At 43.5% G+C, this 19241-nt stretch overlaps 1 long non-coding RNA gene across 1 annotated transcript in view; it reads right to left on the bottom strand.

The window, feature by feature from the left end:
* Positions 1 to 8834, bottom strand: part of LOC307217304 — a 31021-nt gene extending 22187 nt beyond the window's left edge. The window contains exons 1-2 of the long non-coding RNA XR_013839548.1: positions 8722 to 8834; positions 8135 to 8213 (exon numbers count right to left, since the gene is read on the bottom strand). This is a non-coding gene — a long non-coding RNA (uncharacterized lncRNA). The remainder of the gene's footprint in view (positions 1 to 8134; positions 8214 to 8721) is intronic.
* Positions 8835 to 19241: the final 10407 nt, after the last annotated feature.

Below are 19241 nucleotides of genomic sequence, written 5' to 3'. Positions count from 1 at the left end.
GTGTGGGCACCATGCCCCATGCAAAGAGTGTAGAGTTCGGATGGGGGTGGTGGAAGAGAGAGAATGGAGTTCGGGGGGGGAGAGACCACAGAGTTTGGGTGGGAGGGGAAGAGAGAGCGCAGAGTTGGGGGGGGGAGAACACGGAATTTGGTTGAGGCAGGTGGGAGAATCAGCAGGGAGATCAAGTGGGGGGTGGAAGAGAAAGTGCGGAGTTGGGGAAGAGAGAGAGAGTGGAGCTCGTGCCCCACCCCATGCTACTGTCATGAGCTCGTTCTACACTTGAGTAGGACCCTGGTAGAGACACATGCCCGACTGGCATGTTCTCTCCCTCCTGGTCGTTCGGGAGCTTCAACAGCTTTCTTCAGCCCGAACATCACAGCTACCAATGCCAACAGACACCGGCACACTTAGGGATCCACAGAGTCTTCGCAGCTTGCGTAACAGACCTCAGCAACTCAGCATTTTGGCTAATCTACTTTATTTACATATAAACACACACGGAGCAACATGGCTCTCTCTCTCTCTCTCTCTCTCTCTCTCTCTCTAGCATCAGACAGCAAAGAGAAAAAGAACAAAGGACAATAGTCCTACTTCACAGAACACAGTAACACAAACATCCTGTCTCCGTCACTTCCCACTTTGTGGAGTCAAAACATACACCATCATGTGATAGACAACAATCCCATGACTGAAATCATGGAGCAGGAATTCTAACAGCTACAACATCATGACGACATGGTATGGGCGGGGCACGCTGGGCAGCCTAGTGTGGGGCCCACATTGGTGCCGTTGTAATGTAACAAATGGCTTCAAGTTACAAGAAAGGAGATTCTGACTAAACATCGGGGGAAACTTTCTGACTCCCTCAGGAGGTTGTGGACTCTCCTTCCTTGCAGGCTTTTAAGCAGAGAATGGATGGCCATCTATCATGGATGCTTGAGCTGAGATTCCTGAATAGCAGCGGGTTGGACTAGATGACCCTTGGGGTCCCTTCCAACTCTACAGTTCTATGATTTTATGATTCTATAGAACATTGAAAAATGTTTAGGTCATGTGTGCTTTCTGAAAAAGTAAAAGGTTGTACCCAGTTTTCATTTACTGTTCAGTTTGATTCCCCGGGAAAGGCTTCTGTCAAAGAAAATGGAACACACTTGTAACAACTAATTGAACACAAAGTTTTCCTTCCTGTCTCCTACCAACTTCATCGTGACATTGATAAGATAGCACCTCTTCTCATGACTCCATTTGACATTGTCTCTGACATTGTACTGTTTTCAAGTGGGGGAAATGCGTCTTGAGTTTTCACACCGAAACTACGTAGGTAATGATTTCCACCGAGGAGGTAATGGAGCATGTATATATAAGCAATGGACTGCACACTGAAGTGCACAATAAAACAACAACATGGCAGTAAATTTTAACTATCCTCTTACCTAAATATGTTGCATTGTTTACAAATTGCTTATAGAATATCCAACATGAAGCATCAGTTAAGAACAAATGCACAAAACCCCTCTTCTGCAAACCATCTGTTTTCCCACCATATGCACATTCTGTTTAAGGTCAGCTTATATATGAAGTGCAAAACAGATTAAAAGGCTGCAATCAATGGAGCTTCACAAATGTCCTTCTATAGGAAAGGTGCTGTCTGGCAGACCCTGAGTGATTATGACATTACCTTACTGACATTTTATCCTGGGTTTAATTAAACGGGTGAGAGCACAAATCTGGTTCCACACATATATTCCAGCAGCAGAATACACACTTGTGATTTATTTATTTATTCAACGCAAATGACTGTTCTCCGAGATAGCCACCAGGGATACAGCCCCTCATGCGTTATGGATGATCCGAAGCTACAGCTGCCAGAGAGTCACACTCTAGAACACCAAAGTAGGAAAGTAACCTCACTTAACCAGAGCTGATTTTGACATTGTCTGGGTTTAAATACCTGTTAAATATATTTGTACTTTGTTGTCCCCAGGGATATCCAGAGAGGGATCTCTGGGTGCAGATGTAATGCAGAGATGAGGATCTATTTCAGCCTGAGGGCCAGATTTCCTGGTGGGCAGCCTTCCTGAGATCACATGCCAGGGGTTGCTGTGGTCAGAGGCAAAAGTCAGTGGTCCAATGGATGTGACTCTTAGAGTACACTACATGGCAGTAACGGGACGCGGGTGGTGCTGTGGTCTAAACCACTGAGCCTCTTGGCCCCGATCAGAAGGTCAGCAGTTCAAATCCCCTTGACAGGGTGAGCTCCTGTTGCTCTGTCCCAGCTCCTGCCAACCTAGTAGTTTGAAAGCACACCAGTGCAAGTAGATAAATAGGTACTGTTGTGGCGGGAAGGTGAATGGCATTTCCTTGCACTCTGGTTTCCATCATGGTGTTCCATTGTGCCAGAAGCAGTTTAGTCATATTAGCAACATGACCCAGTGGACAAACACTGACTTCCTTGGCCTGAAAGCGAGATGAGCACTGCAACCCCATAGTCGCCTTTGACTGGACTTAACCATGCAGGGCTCCTTTACCTTTACCTTTTTTACATGGCAGTCATCTTTTAAAGCCATCCAAGTTTGCAGCCATCACTACCCCCTGTGGGAATTGATTTCTATAGATTGAACTGTGCGTTCTGTTAAGAGGTGCTTTATTTTATTCATCCTGAATCGTCCAACATTCAGCTTTATTTGATATCTGTGAGATCTAGTGCTATGAAAGAAGGAGGAAATCTATTCTCTACCTACTTTCTCCGCACCATGCAGAATTTTTATACACCTCTCCTCTTATTCACCTTTCCTTTAAACTCGAAAACTCCCAAATGTTATAACCTTTTCCTCATAGGGGAATTAACTGGAATTCTGAACATCAGGGATATTCTACAGCACAATGTATCATTGCAGGTCCCACTTGTTATTCCCTATTTATCTGGAACTGTCCTTATTTTCTAGTATCCACCCCTGCTAAATCACTGTCCTTAATTCTGCTTTTTCAGTATGCCTTGTTAATCTTTTGGTATTAAGAGTTATTAGAGCTGTTGCAATTGTGCAGGGTTCAGCTCTTTTCTCGGAGTTGCTAGAACTTCAAAGTCTGGAGGGAGGTGCCACAGATTTCAGGTCGTAAGTCTGGAGCCTCTACCCCAAATGACCTCCACACAGGTAACAGTAGGCCAGTGGTGGCAAATCATAACATGCTAGGCAGTGATGTGCTGGCAGCAGAGGCTGGAGCCCTGCATCACGACTCTAATATAAGTAAATTTCCCAAAACACCGAGAGTGGCAGTGAGCTCAGTCAATAAAATTTAAGATTGCTGAGCCCCATCAGATACCTCTCTCACCACTCTGGTACCCTCATTGACCTGGCAACCCCAAAGGTGGCATCTGATTGTCTGAGTTCAATGCCTTCTTGGTGCTTTGGGGAGGTTTCACTAAATACCATCAGTGGCAGGCAGCTGAAATATTATTGCCTGCTTTCCAAGCCACTCACTTATCAGTCACAGCTCTGACTTCCTCACTGGCTAAAAACACTGACAAGTGGGGGCAGCCCGGCTGACTCCTTTAACAGAACTTGCTTAGAAGGCTGCATGTACATTATGCTTCATAACTTTCTTTCTAGAAAGGCTATATACTTCCTTTAAAAAGAAGAAGAAGGTTCAGAGTCTTGCACCCCTATTCTAGGACGCCAAATAAGGCCTGCACAGGCATCAGGTTGGTGATCCCCAGCCTAATGATTAGTCTCTAATGATATTAATCTGGGAGCAGGGAGGATGAAAAGTGGAAATAATGCAACAAACTAAAATACTAGAGTTCTGCAATGTCAGTTCTTTGTTTGTAGTCACGTTTCAAAAGGATCATCTCGGTCAGTGTTCCTGTGTTGTTGGGGGTTGGACTAGATTACCCTCAGGACCCCTTCCAACTCTACAATTCTATGATTCTATGAACAATGAATACTCATAATTAAGGAGGCCCTCCATCTCAGGGGGCCCTAAATCTGGACATACTATGCATAACTATAAATTTGCCACTGAGCACTGTTCATAATGAAAGACATAATAGGCAACAGGCATCTTTTCCTTTTGTTGTTTAGTCGTGTCCGACTCTTCATGACCCCATGGACCAGAGCACGCCAGGCACTCCTGTCTTTCACTGCCTTCCGCAGTTTGGTCAAACTCATGTTCATAGCTCCAAAAACACTGTCCAATCATCTCGTCCTCTGTCATCCCCTTCTCCTTGTGCCCTCCATCTTTCCCAACATCAGGGTCTTTTTCCAGGGAGTCTTCTCTTCTCATGAGGTGGCCAAAGTATTGGACCCTCAGCTTCAGGATCTGTCCCTCCAATGAGCACTCAGGGCTGATTTCCTTAAGAATGGACAGGTTTGATCTTCTAGCAGTCCATGGGACTCTCAAGAGTCTCCTCCAGCACCATAATTCAAAAGCATCAATTCTTCGGCGATCAGCCTTCTTTATGGTCCAACTCTCACTTCCATACATCACTACTGGGAAAACCATGGCTTTAACTATACGGACCTTTGTTGGCAAGGTGATGTCTCTGCTTTTTAAGATGCTGTCTAGGTTTGTCATTGCTTTTCTCCCAAGAAGCAGGTGTCTTTTAATTTCGTGACTGCTGTCACCATCTGCAGTGATCATGGAGCCCAGAAAGTAAAATCTCTCACTGCCTCCATTTCTTCCCCTTCTATTTGCTAGGAGGTGATGGGCCCAGTGGCCATGATCTTTGTTTTTTTGATGTTGAGCTTCAGACCATATTTTCACCCTCTCCTCTTTCACCCTCATTAAAAGGTTCTTTAATTCCTCCTCACTTTCTGCCATCAAGGTTGTGTCATCTGCATATCCGAGGTTGTTGATATTTCTTCCAGCAATCTTAATTCTGGCTTGGGATTCATCCAGCCCAGCCTTTCACATGATGAATTCTGCATATAAGTTAAATAAACAGGGAGGCAATATACAGCCTTGTCATGCTCCTTTCCCAATTTTGAACCAATCAGTTGTTCCATATCCAGTTCTAACTGTAGCTTCTTGTCCCACATAGAGATTTCTCAGGAGACAGATGAGATGATCAGGCACTCCCTTAAGGCTATCTTAATAATAATAATAATAATCAAACCATGTTATCGGTATCTGTGGAGGCTATTTTCTCAAGCAAAGGGAAAGGGGAAAATAACAGCCATATTTTCTATAGCAAAGTCATGTTTTCCTGTTCGTTTTTTTAAACAACAAACAAGAATAAAAAAGGAGCCCCAGCTTTCAAAGCTACTATGTCTTCACCCTCCAAAGCTCTTAAAGAAAATTACACAAAATGACTCCTATTAATTCAGTGAGCACAGCACTCCAGCCAACTTTCTGGCAAGAATTCAGTCACCCTTGGAAAGTTATGCCCATTGCTGAGTAAAACAATTTCTTATGCAGTGAATCTTGTCATTAGAGTCAAATATATGGCATCATAGTTAATCCATAGCCTCGCATAGCTAAAGTGAGCTTGGCTTGTCATTGGCTATACCAAGGTTCAGTGCTGCACTGAATATTCACTGTGTTTGATTTTCACTCTAAGCATGCCTTTCTGGAAGAGACTTTTCCAGTCAAAGCACAGCATCCCCATATAAAAGAAGAAATGCTCATTTCAACATTCCTGGTGCTTCATTGCATATGACATTTTCTGTTTGTTCACCCTCTGCTGACATCACATGTCAACAAATCTCAAGCTTTCTGAATCAACTAGGCTTTTTCTCTCTTTTTTTCTCCTTTCCACAATAGCTCCCCTTGATAAGGTGAGCTGCTTTTCTTTGCCCTTTTTACATTTCCTGATGTTTACTTTCTGTGCCTCAGAAACTGGATGTCCAAAGTAATGAGAAGTCTGAAAAGCCCATGTGGGTTTTGGGTTTTGCAGTGAGAGGCTGGTAAGTGAAGAAGCTTTAGATGTTTTGTGTCATTGTGTCAGTCCTAATGGCAAATATGGTAACCCATTACCAAACAGCATAGGCCAGAGGTAGCCAACATGAGAGCTTCTTGCTGTTGTTAGACTCCAATTCCCATCTCCCCTGAGCATTGGATATGTTGCCTGGGGCTGATGGGATTTGGAGTCAGAGGCAGTTTTGGGGTAGCACGACTGGTTCATCCACACTAGGCACCAAGCTGCCTGCCACAACAATGCTGTAGAATGGAGCATGAGAGGCAGGGTTGCCAAATTTTAGTGTCACACAGGGCACCGCTGAAATTTGAGATCCAAAAGTCCAACCACATGTGGAGGGCATCCTGCTGGATATCTGTGGCTTAGAAGGTGTTGCACTGTGGCACATAATGCCATCGGGTCAGTAAGCATCAGCACATAAATTACATGGCTCAAGACATACAAATAGATCCGAAGCCTTGCTAGAACAGGTCAAAGGCTCATCTAGTCCCCTGCCCTGTTTTCACATCGGCCAACCAGATGCCTATGGGAAGCAGCAATTGGCATGTAGTGCTTAGTACTTACAGTCCTACTGTCATTAAGACAGTAGCCCTATTTGGCTATGCATTCCTCATGCAATTACAATTGCATAAGGGAGACTCTGCGTCATCACTGTGTCCTCACCAGTTCCCCCACTCCACCCCAATCTGCTCACTTTTGCTTCTGGTCCTGCCAACGATTGGAATGTGGCCCCTGGAAGGTTGCTGAGAAAGGAATGTGAATAAATTTCCCAGCCGTTGTTTCCCACCCAGCACCAAAGGTTGGTAGCTTCACCTGCAGGTTTTATTCCCAAACAGAAGAATGATGTCCTCCAGCTCAGCCCTAATCAGGCAATTAACATATCATTTGGACAATTAACATTTAGGCAACATCAGCACCATACATTTCAAACACTATAATACCACTTTAACAAACATGGCTTCCACCCAAAGAACCCTGTAGTTTGTTAAGGGTACTAAGAGTTTTGGGGAGAACCCAATTCCTCTCACTACATTTCCCAGAGCTCCTGAGGATTGAGGGCCTGGGGCAGGTTGGAGGGCCAAGCACATTCTACTAACAGCTCTCAGCACCCTTTACAAATGACAGTTCCCACGGTTGAAGTGGGTTGATAAGGTCACCCAGGGCTCTTTTGGGAGAAAGCCCATGGTATAAATTTAACAAATAAATAAATGTGTGATGTGGATTTGACCCTGGTGTGCAGGAGTGGGCTGAAAATTAATTAGTCACATAGCCTACAGTGATTTCTACTTCATATTTGTGTTACATTATTACATTATGTATGTTACATTATGTACAATAATGTCACCCGGATCTGTGTTGCTCTTTTCAGAATATAATTAATTCCAAATTATTTTGTCAAGTTTTCAGCTGAAAAACAAGTAGCCAGTACCCATCCCCTCGACACTATAATAGGCTATGTAAAGCAAAACAACAATCCAAAAAAAGTTGGCATCAGCAATGTCGGATATCTTTTTCTCTCCCACAGAGAAATGTTAATGCCAGCTAAATCCCAACAACTCCTCTAGTTTTTCCTCACCGTTTTTCAAAATACCATATTTCATGGCTGCAATAGTCCAGTAATTACTGCTCAGGGAAGCCTTTCCATAAAGCTCTCCTTTGGAATGCAGAGCTCCTAAAGTTATAGTATAATATGTCTTCTAGTTATGAGATTTGTAAAGGGATTTCAGGCATAGAACAGACAAGGTGTCAAGATGATAAATTTATAATGAGGAGCCGTAAGGGAGGAGTTTGCATATTCCTACTTGGCTTTGTGAACCTGAAATATGTCGAAGGTAGCCAAGAAAGCACAGCCTGAGCTATCAAATTTGTACATTTATAAGCAGTCCGTTGGATATTAATAGCAGGCTCAGTACCCCTGACAGCCTTGACTATTCACACTGATCAGCAATTATTTCAGAAAGACAGCCCCACAAGGTACTCTTATTTTGACAAATGCCTTGACAAGTCTTCTATATTTGGTTCTCTGACTAACAGGAGATTCAAGGGCAGGACCTTCAGGCTACTTACACCAGGAGCCTGAAGGCAGTTCGGGTGCAGTTCTCACTAAGGCTCTCTTGGAGGGACAGAGGAAGCTACTATTGGTCCATCCAGTTCAGTACTGTCTACACGGACTGGCAGTGGCTCTCTGGGCTTCCAGACAAGGTTATTCCTTAGCCTTACCTGCAGATGAGGTGGATCCAACCTGGGACATTCTACTTCCCTTGTGAAAACTCCCTCTGGATAGTCCACACTTTTGCCTCTGTAGAACAGGGAACAAGAACCCTTAAGTGATATTGGTATGGGAAATAACTATCATTCTATTTCAGTGACGGCCCCATCTACCAACACCAGCAGACAATTCTAGCGGTTTGTGTATGGTTTCACCCGGATAAGAAACCACGGATACTGTTTTACCCAGAGCTCTGAATACTTTAGGGGCAGGTGGATGGCTGCAAAGAGGTTATACTTACTGAGGAATTTATTTAAATACTCTTTTTTTGTCCACCTGTCACCATAAGTTCCCCAGCAGGGTTACAACAATATTAAAACAAACAAAAGTTTCAAATAAAAACAGAAGTGGGTCCTACAAAGCAAAATATCTTAACTGTCAAATGTCAGGGTAAAGAGGTGTGGGAATATTGACTTTCCAAAGGCCCATGCAAAATGGGACTGTGATTAGGGGCTCACTCTTGAAGGAATAAAACATAAAGAATTCTCAGTGCAGCCAGAAGACACAACTTTTTAAATCACAGCAGCAATTCCCTTACATTAAATATGCTTTTCTCTCCACTGTATAAACCAGCTTGGCTCTCTTCTTACCCACTTGAGATATTAAATCCACGTCACTTTCTCTTCTCCCCAATTCTTAAGTATCTTATTACCATCACTACCAGTTCGTGCACACTCTGCTCTTGCTAGAGGCAGCAGAATGTTTTTTTTTTTTTTTTTTGGAGGGGGGAGGACAAGTCTCACAAATGAGTCGAGATTATGCTCAGCATACTGGCACAAGTTCAAGCCTCTGAAGGAATCAGAGCTCTATTATCTCAACTCTGCAATTCTAGAAAACAAACTGTCTGCTTAGTGCTAACCCTTCAGATAAGAGAGTATAATGTTCCCTTGGACATCAGATAAAAAGTAAAAAGCCTTGCAAAGAATTTAAATAGAACATACCGGAATGTGTGAAGAAAGAGATCTCATTACAGCAGGTGCATTTCATAGATCAAAGGGAAAATATCACAGAATGCTAAACCTTAAGGCTAAGGAGCTAATCTAAGAAAAAATGATAAAGATATTTCAATTTGGCCCAAGAAACTGGTCCATAATGGACTACTGTAAGTTTGTGTCTTTCCCTTCAAACTCTGCAATGCACACACACAAACACAAACACACACTCACCCCAACACTGTTTTCATACTTGCTTAGTCTTTTGCTACCATTAAGTTATCCCTTTTCCCCCAAGCCAATTTTAAAGACCATTTCAAGAAGATACTGGATGATTTCAGACTGACTTATTGCTCTTGGGAGAATGAAATGGGATTGCGTCAATCTTTACTAGCACAAGGTGTGTGTGTGTGGTGGGGGTGGGGGTGGAAAGTTGCCTAAGTAACCAGGAAACATGTCGAATTGGATGTCCCCATTCTGTGATATGACACAATATCTTAAGCATGGCTGCCTTTCTCAAAAGAGATTGCCGTTCATCAGGGTAACCTTAAGTGTGCCTTGAAACTCATTTGCTCTGCTCCTGCAGAAATGGACCAAGACAGAAAAAGGAAAGAAACAAATAATTGTGTGTTTGCAGTGGCCCCGATAAAGCACCTTTTCCAAATACGTCTAAAATCAACTGTAGGACTGGAGGTTATAGACTTAAAGCCAGGAGCCAACAGAGGATATGTGAAACTGGTAACATTTAATCATCTTTAACAAATAGAGAATGCCAGCACTCTGGAAAAGGATTTACTCTATCAGAAGGACTATATGTATTATGCAATTCTGCACAGGTATTGATGAGATATGGGATTTAGTATTGGCCACCGCACTCAGCAACCTAAAGCTCTTATTTTCTATTTGATTGTTGCATGTCAAGACTCGCCGCCCCCCTAAAAATTCCTTGTAACTTTGAGCTCTTCCACCAGAATGAGGTGGAACTAGCAAGAGACATCTCCAGACCTTTTCTTCTTGATTCTGTGCTAGTTTTACCTAGCTAGCCCCAGCAACAGAATAGAAAGTGACAAAATCCTCTCGGTCTCTCTGTCTGCCTTCCTTCATAAGGAAGATTTTCAGAACAAAACAAAACAAAAAAATATATAGAATATATTAAAAGACACCATACCTGTTGAACCATGAACAGGGAAATTTACCGCTCAATAATGGGGCGCTCAATTCTAAAAGAATTATACACGTCTCCTCTCCCTGGATAAATTCATTGAAATGATACCCTACTCTGTTTCTCTGCCCACAAATGTGGTGAAGAGTATTGAGGGGCCATTTGCACAGAGCTCAGATAAAAACATACCAACGGCAAGAGGATCAGTACAAATAATATTTGTAAAGGCCTTGAAGGACAAAAAGATATTCACCCGGTGATGAGAATAGGTGCCAGATGAGCCCCACCCCCAGAAGAAGACAAGGCACTGAGGCCATAAAGACCCCCTCTTACATCAGACTTACCTAAGAAATTGGGGTGCCCAGAAGAGGGTCCCCAACATGGTCTGGCTTGTCCTAAATAACAGCTTTGCTCCTAGCAAGCATGTCAAATGATACATTAACCACAAATATAAAGGCAACCTACACAAAGTCAGGAAGGCAAACTATACACAGGGATGGGGAGAAATTTTATTCTGTTTCCATTTAATAACAACAACAACAACAACAACAACAACAACAACAACAACAATTTATTTATACCCTGCCAATCTGACTCTGGGCAGCTTTCAACAAAAGATTAAAATACAATAATTCATCAAATACTAAAAACTTCCTGAAACACGGCTACCTTCAGATGTCTTCTAAAAGTCAGATAGTTGTTTATTTCTTTGATATCTGATTGGAGGGCATTCCACAGGGCGGGCGCCACTACCAAGAAAGGCCCTCTCCCTGGTTCCCGGTAACCTCACTTCTCACAGTGAGGGGACCGCCAGAAGGCCCTCAGTACTGGACCTCAGTGAATCTACCTATTTTGAACTTTTTGAAACAATATGTGAACCAAATGCAGCCATCTTTTGAAATTTACTCTTCTCTGAATTTTGCAATGCAGTTCTGCAGCAAAGTACCGTAATGTGTACAAAATTGCAGGAAAATGTTGAATAAAATGTGCATAAAAATGATTATAACAGAATACAACAATGGTTTGTGTTAGGGATAATTGCTTTGGGGAAACTGTATATTAGGAGAAATCCGCACTAAAGTCCTGGTGCAGATATGAGGAGAGCTGAATTGAAGGGTGAGAAAATGAGAAACAGAGAGAAATTTTAAATGATGGATTCATCCATCCCTATGGACATATCAGTCCTCTATACTTTCTGTGCCCAGAACCAAGTCTAGCAACACACACAATGTAAATGAAGATTAAGCTAAGAAGCACATTTTTGTTTGATCTTTCTATTATGCTTGTTTTTTTTTAACAAATACAATACAATACAACAGCTAACAGAATAAAGAGAACTAGCAAACAATTGGGTCACAGATTTATAAAAGTGTATCTGCCCAATGCAAAAGCATGGCACTTTTACCCCTGTCCCTTCGTATACGGTGGAATTGCCTATAATTTAGCCAGCCACAATGTGGGAAAAATAGTTATTGGCAGAATAAATCCCTCCAGATGTTTCCCAGTGTTGGTGGATTCAACAAAGCTATCACACTCTTTGTAAGTGAGCAGGTCTCTGTCCTTCAACAATGCTTACTGGACTCATCAGCCTCTCTGGAAGGCCAAGTTCTACACTCCGTTGTATCATGCATTTAATGAGAGTTTCTCCAGTGCTTAGCAATGTCATTCCATGCCACCAATAAGAGAAAACGTACAAATTCTTTGGACCTGATATTTGGGTTAGAACCTTCAAACATGCCTGACAAGGCCAATCCATCTGACAGTACAATAGTTCATCCAATAATCCATGCTTACAATGGCCTGGCTGGCCAGCTTTATTGTATGAACTACTTTTAAACATTGCCCTTTTCGTCTGCGCATGTCCCCTTATGGTCTTTGCTCTGGGCAAGCACCCTCTTTTTACTGACTAATGCATGCTCTAATGTGGATGGCTCAGAAGATCTGCCTTCCAAATATAACCCCTTGCTGCCTAAAAGCCATAACTCCACCAGCAATAAGTACCAGCAGATTATTTTACAGTCTTTTAACAGAGCAGCCCTACTCAATAAACTCCAATGTTCCTTCTAATTAGGAGCACTTAAAGCCCGAAACCATGTGTTCCGCTGCTTTTTAATATATCCGTATTTTAAGGGCTCCCGACTATAATTACTGCTGTAGGTTTAATACAACGAAGTTAATGGTATTCAAGAGAGTTTTGGTGGAGGCAGGTTAAAGACCATCATCCAGCATCATCGAAGTCCTGCTGCGGAAAATGCCTGGAAAATAATGGATTCTTTATAACTCCAAACTGTTCCTCGGTCTGCTCATTCATTTTAATCTGCTTAAAGTATCTTAGCCAGTGTCAACATTTTAAGAACTGCTTCATCAGCTTATCTGCCTTGCGAGGGAGGGGTACAACTCGGGACATTGTTGCTGGAGAACAGAGCATTAGGCACACCATAAGAAAAGACAACATATCCAAAAGCGGTAAACATTTGCGGAACCAAGAATGGGGAGATTTAGGGTGAAATCCCAACTCCCCGTTGCTGTCATAGGGGCTCTGTGGAGCAGTGGAGCCATGTTCAAGTCTGCAGCCCTGCTGTTCTCAGAGACAGCAATGGAATGGATGAGAGGCATATCAGGCCTGATGCTGGTCAGCACCACTTGTGAGATTGTCTTGGGATCCAGTGGATTCCAGACTGGCTCAAAGCTGCGTCCTCTGTGCCCTTGGAAGAACTCATTTCAGGAATATCCATCAGGCTCTGCTGGAAGGAATACAATCAGTGAGCCTTCCATCCATGCAAATATTCGGTGACTATTTTTTTTACTGTCTAAAATAACATTTTTATGCATTTCCCCTAAAATAAGAATTTTGTAAACTTTTGGGGTGGGGGCAAGCAGAGAGTGGTATCACAAAATTTGGAGATATGAACAATCTAAAGTATACCTGCATTCCAATGTGTGCAATAGTCCTGGATAGCGATGTCAGAGGATTCTGATGAAAACTGCCAATATTCACTTACTTTCCCTATGTTTAGAATGAAAATCAATCCAGTGAATATTATTGGTATTTGCTACTGTTGTTGTTTTAGTCAGCAAATGATACATAATCGGTTGTGGTTCCCCCAACTCATCCCATTTGCATTACATTTCCATTGCGCTAAAATGAATGGGATGGATTAACAATTTTGTACATTACATAAGTTACGTAATTTTGCCACAGTAGAGAATGAGACAAATAAGGCAGAATACGAACTGCAGTGGAATGGAAACAGTGCTACATGCAGTGAATACAAGGTGGAATGCAAAATGATGTATTTTTACATCCCTAGACCTAGATGTGTGAGTTATACTGGTTTGCTTAACAAAAACCAAACCTATCAAAATTATCTTCCATCTGTAACCTGTGCAAAAAAAAGTATGAACAAGGAATTGACAAATGCAACACAGGCTGTTGATCCTTGAAGACAGCTTAATATATAGACCAATTCTGCAGCTTCCTCTCACAAGCATTGCATATGCCTGTTCCTAGACTTCAAGTAGCCCAAAGACTTATAAAGAAAGCAAAATAGATTTCATTTCTTAAGTGTTGATAAAATAAAAGGTAAAGGTAAAGGTACCCCTGCCCGTACGGGCCAGTCTTGACAGACTCTGGGGTTGTGCGCCCATCTCACTTAAGAGGCCAGGGGCCAGCGCTGTCCGGAGACACTTCCGGGTCACGTGGCCAGCGTGACATCGCTGCTCTGGCCAGAGCCAGAGCCAGAGCCAGAGCCGCACACGGAAACGCCGTTTACCTTCCCGCTGGTAAGCGGTCCCTATTTATCTACTTGCACCCGGAGGTGCTTTCGAACTGCTAGGTTGGCAGGCGCTGGGACCGAGCAGCGGGAGCGCACCCCGCCACAGGGATTTGAACCGCCGGCCTTTCGATCGGCAAGCCCTAGGCGCTGAGGCTTTAACCCACAGCGCCACCTGCGTCCCTTAATAAAATAGAATAAAATAGAAATAGAATAATAAAATAAAATAGAAGCTATTAAATACAAATATTAGTTACTTCCTAACTACAAACAAACCCATGATTGGAAGGGACTGAGGTAAGCAATATCCCATTTATTTATTTATTTATTTATTTATTTATTTATTTGGAATTAATTTAACTTTGTGTCTCCTAAACTGGAAAAAAAATTGATTAAGTTCTGAAACCAAGCTAGATACACACATTTTCCATTACCAGGCTTTCCCATGTGATTCTTTAATTTACTGGTAGTTTGAGAGATACCAACTATCTCTCTATAGAAAAAAAACCTATTGATTTATATGATGCAGTGTGTCACTGTGTGCTGGTCCCGTGGGTTACCCGTGAGGTGAGGTGCAAGTCCGGTCCGTGGTCAAAGGTGCAACAAGGAGGCAGTCTGTAGTAGTTGAAGCTGGGTGCAGGGCAGGCAGTCGGGTGAAGTCAGGAACAGGCACACAAGCAGGGAGCCAGGGTAGGTCAGGAGCTCAGGCGGGAAAGCAGGACAGGGCTCAGGCAGAAAGAAGAAGAAGAAGAAGAGTTTGGATTTGATATCCCGCTTTATCACTACCCGAAGGAGTCTCAAAGAGGCTAACAATCTCTTTTCCCTTCCTCCCACGCAACAAACACTCTGTGAGGTGAGTGGGGCTGAGAGACCTCAAAGAAGTGTGACTAGCCCAAGGTCACCCAGCAGCTGCATGTGGAGGAGTGGAGATGCAAACCTGGTTCTCCATATTACGAATCTACCACTCTTAACCACTACACCACACTGGCTCACAACACCACACAGGAACCAACAATTTTGCTCCTGCAACTTGGGACTGGGGCTGGCTGGCTTTTATCTGCCCCGAGGCATAGGGTGGCCCCGATCCTCTGTTGACTCACCTCTCCTGGCCTGGAGGCAAGCACTCCTCCTGCGGGAACTTAGTTCCCTCTGCCTCTCTGCCCTGAGCCTCTGCAGCTCAGGAGAGGCTGGAGGGTTACTGGACCCAGAGGCCACCTCAGCTTCCTCTGACGGGGCTGAGAGTGTGCCACTTGCAGGCAATGGGTCCTCCATCACCTCAGGAGCCAGAGCAGACTCAGCTGATGCCTGCACCTGAGGATCCAGCACAGGTGAGGACCCTTCAGGCTCATGCCCCAGCCCCAGCTCAGCTGGTTCTGGACGTGGGGAATCCTGTGCAGGCTGGGATCCCTCAGGTTCAGCATCTGAGTCCGAATCCCAGACCATCACACACTGTTTCACACTGTTCTTTATAGGGGAGGTGTCACTCATCTCTGAAAATGGCTAGAGCTTCAAAATTTTGCATCAGCCAAGGAGCTGGTCTGTGGAGCCTGCAGGCCCATAAATGTGAGGTGTGCCTTATGATATATATATCGTAGCCAATCCCCAACATTCTCTGTCACACTCTTAGAATCCTAATATTCTATCATGCTTTTAATATTATATCAAGTACAGTGGACGCTCGGGTAGCGAACGTGATCCGTGCTGGATGCATGTTCGCAACCCGCAGTGTTCGCAACCCACGTCTGTGAAACCCGCATCTGCGCACGCGCAGGTTGCGATTTGGCACTTCTGCGCATGCGCAAAGTGAAATTTAGCACTTCTGCGCATGTGCAACCGCCAAAACCCAAAAGTAAACTGTTCCGGTACTTCTGGGTTTCGGCAGTCCGTAACCCAAAAAAAACGCAACCTGAAGCGGCTGTAACCTGAGGATGACTGTAACAGAATCCAGGACAGGAGCATGCACACATGGATGGCTTTGATGTTTACAGTCTCTGTTGAAAGTAAATACCTTGTACTCTGAGACTCAACTGAGAAGAGGCATAATCTGCCCATTACCCTAGATATGAAGTCCACCAGGAACAAGTTAAGCAGAAAGCAGCCACATGTTCCCCTGCTGTACAACCCCCCCCCCCCCAACCATTATGGACCAATATGTGGAAAACATAGAAGTGGGGTGGCCATCTGAGAGAAAGGTTAGTAATGGCTGCCCCACTTCTATGTTTTCCACATATTGGTCCATCATGATTGGGGTGTGCACGTGCGATTCATGCAATACTGATAAAAACTGAAAACTGAAAACTCATATTAGAGATATCAGTTCTAATGAAGATTGGTTATTTTGAAATAAAAATAAATGCATTTTGGCATAGTAAACAAGAGCAAAGGCAAAGACGAAGCAAGAAGTCGCTTTTACGACTGCAAACTTTGCCCTGCATGGCATCAATTTCTGAAATAGAATTTCAAAGTGTTAGATCATATCAGAATGTAAAATGGAACAGCCTTCACTTCAGGCCCTGCTCATTGCATCATTCATTTTGGCTATGCAAAATGAAGCTGTACAAGAATGATGAGGTTTAGATTTTGTCCCAGATAAACTATAGCAAAATAATAAAGCTTCTTGCTATTCAGAAGGCCTGAGCAAAATTTTAGGAAGCATACCAGCATCAACATCAGCTATGATGAAATGTGTTTTCAAGGCAGTATTTGCCTTTGTTTTCCTTTCCCCAAAAGATTAAGAAAATATTCTAAAACCAAAATAACTAGAATGAATCATATATACACAATTCAATTTGTGTGCTGCCTTTCCACAGTTCTAACCATGGTTAAAGTGGCTTACAGTACAAAAAATACGTAAGAAAAGTAGTCGTAAACAATAATAAAAACATTAATAAATATACTACCTAACCTGTGGCATAGGAAGGGGTTGCGGGGGGTCAGGCCGCCCCTGGTGTCATCACTGAGGGGGGTGATAAAAAACAACTCCTGTGCCCACCGCACGCCCCTTCCTATGCCACTGCGGGAGCACTCTCCCCTTGAGTGGTTTCCAGAAACCAGAAGCATCGCTGCCACCAACTTTTCAGGCAGAGCACAGCCTTTATGGCTAGTAGCCTTCGACAGCCATCTCCTCCATGAATCTGCCTAATCCAGAGGTGTAGCTAGGTGAGGCTGGGGGCACTGGGCACCACACCGCGGGACCTGCAGCATGCCTGAGCCACATGTCTCTCCTGAGGGAGAGGTGGCTGTTGATATTTTCACCCCTCCCATTGACAGAATCTCCTGATCTGATGTTTTGAGAAAGGAGGGGGCGGAAACTGCTCTTCTACTCTTCCGCTCCTGACTGACTGCCTGACTGTGTGTGGAGAGAGTCTTATCTATATAGTGACCAGATGGCTGAGTGGAAGATGTAACTAACACTCATGCAAGCCAGTAGTTCATTAGTTTGTAGTAGCTATTAGAAATAAAAGGAGTTATGCTTCACAGCCAGCTTCCGCGTTATTTATACTCTGCATGAGTCTGGTGCTCACAATGCACAGTTGTGGGTCCAGTGCACTGAGATCTGCTTTCCAGGATTGGAAGGTTTCTGAAAGTGCTCCAGGCACCTAGCCCAGTCGGGGCAGAACTAGTTATTGAGCCCAGTCGCTGACATCGGTTGAAAGTCATACTAACAGCGGCGGGCGGACTGCCTGCAAGCTCCTCACTGCTTTTTCAAGCAGCGCGGGGCTTGCATCTGCCCACTGTCTCAGCCACCCTATAGCCATAGCTGTCAACTTACAGATTTGAAAATAAGGGACCAGCAGCCAAAATAAGGGACCTGCAGCCTCACCTGTTCCAGGCACTCCAGTCTTCCTGTCCTCCTGCAGTCTGGTCAAATTCATGCTGGTAGCTTCGAGAACACTTTGTAACCAGAGGTTCAGCTGAACAGAATCTGAATCACATGCACCACAAGGCCTATGCAGCCTCAACTTAAGATGGCTCCCAGGCCTAGCTTTGCACTGCAAAGTTTGCAGCAGCACATGCAACAAAATGGCGTCCAGCATTCAAACCCCCCCTCAGCTTGCATTAACTAGCCACACACAAGGCATGCAAGCTCCACCCCCCAGTCATTCTTAGACTTCTTATTGGGTGAGCAACACAGCCAAGCAACACAGTTGGAGCCTCCCTCCTCCCTGGCTGGCAGGGAGGGAGGGAGAGGAGCTGCTTCTGTTGAAATTTAAGGGACAACATTTAAGGGACATTTATTTATTTATTTTAATTATATTTTTATTGGTTTACAAATACAAAAAACAAAATTGTACATTTCAGCTTCTTAATTACATCTTAATTCCATTTTTGACTTCCCTCAATTTGTCTGAGGTTCCTTCATTTTATCACTTTTAACACATTCCTACCCCTTGTTATTAAAACTATTAGATTCAATTCATTATTTTTACTTATTGTTACATTTTCACATCACAGAGCTTCTTTAAAACTTACAAACATAATCTGGTTATCACTTAGTTTTTGCTAATATTGAATAAACTTCTCCCAATCTTCTGTAAATCTTTGATCTTGTCGATTCCGGATCCTTCCTGTCATTCTGTCCAATTCCACATAGTCCATCATTTTAGTTCTCCATTCTTCTATCGTGGGCAGCTCCTCTTGCTTCCATTTCTGAGCCATCAATATTCTTGCTGCTGTCACTGCATATAAAAACAACTTCTTCTCTTTCTTATTTATCTCATTCCCTGTAATGCCTAGTAAAAATGCTTCTGGTTTCTTAGTAAATGTATATTTCAACATTTTCTTCAATTCATTATAAATCATTTCCCAGAAGCATTTTACCTTCTTACACTCCCACCACATATGAAAGAAAGTACCTTCCTTTTCTTTACATTTCCAACATTTGTTACTTGTCTTATACATTTTTGCTAACTTTACGGGGGTTATATACCATCAAACCATCATTTTCATAACATCATTTAAGGGACATTTAAGGGACATCCATCAATAAGGGACAGCAGCGGGACATGGCGCTGGAATAAGGGACTGTCCCTTCAAATAAGGGACACTTGACAGCTATGCCTATAGCTGAGGGGGTGGCTGCAGAGAGGCTCCACGCAGCGTGCCCTGCCTTACCTCACCCTGCGCCTATGGGCAGCTTGCCCCGCCCCCAGCTGCAGGACACGCACACCACACCAGGCACCCGAGCGGC

The sequence above is a fragment of the Podarcis cretensis genome (assembly GCF_951804945.1).
Source record: "Podarcis cretensis genome assembly, chromosome: 5".
NCBI lineage: Eukaryota > Metazoa > Chordata > Lepidosauria > Squamata > Lacertidae > Podarcis > Podarcis cretensis.
This window is presented reverse-complemented; position numbering and strand designations above follow the sequence as displayed.